The 3,935-nt window shown below is 35.2% G+C and overlaps 1 pseudogene; it reads left to right on the forward strand.

The window, feature by feature from the left end:
- Positions 1–358: 358 nt before the first annotated feature.
- On the forward strand, positions 359–458 carry LOC123324681 (annotated as a pseudogene).
- The last annotated feature ends 3,477 nt before the right edge of the window (positions 459–3,935 follow it).

The raw sequence follows: 3,935 nt of genomic DNA on the forward strand, positions 1-3,935 counted from the left end.
GAAATGACCTAAATGTCCATTGATGGATGTATGGATAAAAAAAAACATGGTATACACAACCAATGGAACACATTCAACTTTAAAAAAAAAAAAAGAAATCCTACCATATGTTATGATATAGATGAACTTGGAGGACATTATGCTGGTGAAACAAACCAGTCACAGAAGAACAAATACTGCATGACTCCACTTACATGAAGTATCTAGAATAGTCAAATTCATGGAAATGGAGAGTAGAATGGTGATTACAAGGGAAAGAAGGAAGTGTCAATGGGTATAAAATTTCAATTATACAAGATGAATAAGATCTAGAGATCTGCTGTACATTGCTGTGCCTGTAGTTAACAATACTGTAGACTTGTTTCGGCAGCATATAGACTAAAATTGGAACAATACAGAGATTAGCGTGGCCTCTGCACAAGGATGACACACAAATTCATGAAGCATTCCATATTTTAAAAAAATGATACGTATTGTGCTCTTTAAAAATCTGTTAAGAAGGTAGACTCATGTTAAATGTTTTTTTAAAAAGAAGAGGAAAACAAGTATCCATGATAAAAGTGTTAAAAAAAGACCTATGTACAAATCCTGGATCCACCATTTGTTGTCTATTTAATACTAACCAGGTCACTTAAACATTCTGAGTTACCATTTTATTCATATGTAAGGAAGTCTAAAATAAAAACAGTTTATAGATTGGTTTGTCATCTCTACTTCTGGAGCTTAATAATTGTTAATTGAAAAAAAGAAGAGGTTTGGGAATCAGAGGTGACCCCCCATTTAAATATCTGTCATTATTCTATGACATTAGGCCATTAGACTTAGCTTCTCTGAGCCTTAGTTTCTTTCTTGTAAAGTGGGGATCATACCGGCATCATATCATTTTTCTGAGGACTATGTAAGGTTGGCACTGTATAAATAGGACCTTTTCTCCTCTACGAACCCATTTTGATTCCCAGTTGGAAATACTCTCCTGAAAGTTATACTTTGATTATTATTGTACCAATAATCTCCCTTGAATTATTATTTAATACTTTTTTAGATAAGACTCTGGGCCCCTTGAAAACAAAGATCATTCATATCCTCCATCTCATGGAAGGTATATTGCACATAGTTGGAGATCGATACATTTTGATGAATTGAATCCCTTAAGTAGATTAGATGTTACCTTCACAAACTGATTTATCTCCAGAAACTATCGACACTAAATGCTGTTGACATATATCACTTAAATATTGTAAAATGTACATAAGATCCTTGGGAAGGTGTCAGATTGTTTCCTGGACAGACCATAAATATGACAGGTAGAAAATGGAGTAGGATTTGTAGTCCAGGATTATCAACACAGTGACCTGGGTAATTTATTGACAGGTGACAACCTATGGGATGACTGTTAGCTCCAGGTTTGGCAGTTCCTATGTGTAACACAAACATGTCACAGATTCTTCAGTAGGAAATTGTCTGTAGCATGAAGTGTCACGCGTCGTTCCAAAAATTGTGTAGCTATGAAGAACCACCTCACACATATCCCTGTTGTGCTGATGAGCAGTGGTAATGAAGTAGCGGTTTTTTCTACAGGTGCCATTCACCTTAAATCAGGTCAATAATGAGCATGGGAAAATGAACAGAGTCTCCAAAACACAATGGACTCCAAAAGAACCTATTTGAGGTGACAAACCAACCAACCTAAACTCTAGTTTCTGACAACATGGTGACAACATGGTTTTTACTTCTGAGAATTGTAAGGCCCTTTTCTCATAAAACCTGAAGAAAGCCAAAAGCAGTTCAATTAAAATGTCTAAATGTGATCATCTGTTATCTATAGCTCAGTGGGACAGCTCAGCTCAAGAGAGGCCTATAGAGTTGAGCCACGCACTATTCCCAGAATATTCCCTAAAGATTCTTTGAAGCTATTAATTGTGCAGGTCACTGCAGCAAAACTCACTCCTCAGTGCTCTCCCTTGATGTTCACAAGCAAACACTAGAGTGCAGTGTAGATAAAGGGAGGCTTTCCCTCTAATTAAAAGAAAGATCATGATCTATAATTTCAAAGTCCATCAAACATAATCCTATAAAAGTATATGAGCTATGCATGAAGTTATAGGTTCTAGATCCCCCTCCAAAAAAGATACTAAAATTAAATCAAGCTCAGCTTATACCTTACAAAGTAAGACATTTGAAAGGAAATCATTGCAACATCATTAGTTCACCATAAAGTGAGGTGTTCATATTTTGCAAGACTAGGACAGCACTAAAATTTTTGAAGTCTCCACACAATTGTGTCAAAGCATATTTGATGCCATAACTCACAGTTCTATTGACATTCTTGGTTTACATTAAATATGTTATGTATTGTGATGTGGGAATTTTATTTCATTTCCTGGAAAATTTTATGCTTAAGAAGGGATGCGAAGCAATGGCAATATATTCCATAGAGTTTTCTTCAATTTACATTATTACATTCTGAAGCGAGTTGAAATATGGCAAGGCTTTATGTAACTGAAATTTTCTATTATTTTCATGGCTTGAAATGGGAAAAGGAGTGGAAAATAAATGTGGAAGAGAACAAAACAAATCCATTGTGGTCATATGTTGCCATAATCAGGAAAACCCTGTAGAATTGTTTTAGAGAGAATTTGAACAAATGACTCCATACATTTAGCAGAGGCTGCACTCACTACAATAAACTAGAGTTTAATTTCACCTTTAAAAACATCTGTTAAAAGTCAAGATAAGATTCATTATCCATGAAATAGAAATCATAATTCCAACATATATATCACAGAAAATTTTTGTGACATTAAAAAATGAGCTGGTGTACACGGGAGATGGAGAAGCTCTATAAAAAGCAAAGGAGCATAAACATATAAGTGATAACCAAGAGGATGATCATTCTCTATTTATCAGACAAAAATAGATAACATTACACCCGGCATGTAACAAAGTACTAAGCACAGAGTAACCGTCTATTATACTTCTGAACTGAAATATTAATAGGTGTTGGACAGGCACACTGCTTTAAGCAAAATTAAGCACAAAATGAATCTGGAGCATCTTCTAATGCCGGAATGTAAGGATATATTCCAAAAACAAAAATGAGAACAAAAACAAAAAAACCACCCCACAATGACATGACGTAACATGTCAAAGGAACTCAAGAACCAGATGAAAGAACTCCCAATGGCCAAAACTGCAACAATCTGAGCGTCAAAATAAATAAAATAGAATTGGATTAGAATCCAAAATATAGAATAAAGATCTATGGGTCTGTAGTGTATTGAACAAATTTAAAAATGAATGGGGGAGAAGAAACAAACCTCCTGTGTAGAAAAATTCCAAATAACTTATGTAGATATTTCATCCTCAAGGAGAGGAGCCTAACTCCCCACCCATTAAGTCTGGGCTGTGGATAGTGAGCTCCTTTCAAAGAGTATGGGTGGGAAACAAAAGGGGGGAAAAGGAGTAACTTTATAGTGGAGAAATCTGACACCACCACCCCAGCAGGTGATCAAGGTTAACCTCAACAGTGATAAGTCATGTTGATGGTGTATACCTTTGATATGATGTGATGAGAATGGCATTTTTACCTCTGTGGTTTTCCACCCCAAAATCCATAACCCCAGCCTAACCGTGAGAGAAACATCAAACAAATCCCAATTAAGGGACGTTATACAAAACATCTAAACTGTACCCCTCAAAACTGTCAAAATCATCAAAAACAAGGAAAATCTGAGAAATTGTCACTATCAAGAGAAGCCTAAGGAGACATGACAATGAAATCTAATGTGTTATGCTTGATGGGACCCTGGAACAGAAAAATGACATTAAGTTAAAATTAAGGAACTCTGAATAAATTATGGACTTTAGTTAATAATAATGTATCAATATTGGTTCATTAATTGTAACAAATGTACTAGAGTAATGCAAGATATTAA

The sequence above is a fragment of the Neomonachus schauinslandi genome, chromosome 4 (genome assembly GCF_002201575.2).
Source record: "Neomonachus schauinslandi chromosome 4, ASM220157v2, whole genome shotgun sequence".
NCBI classification, from domain to species: Eukaryota; Metazoa; Chordata; class Mammalia; order Carnivora; family Phocidae; genus Neomonachus; species Neomonachus schauinslandi.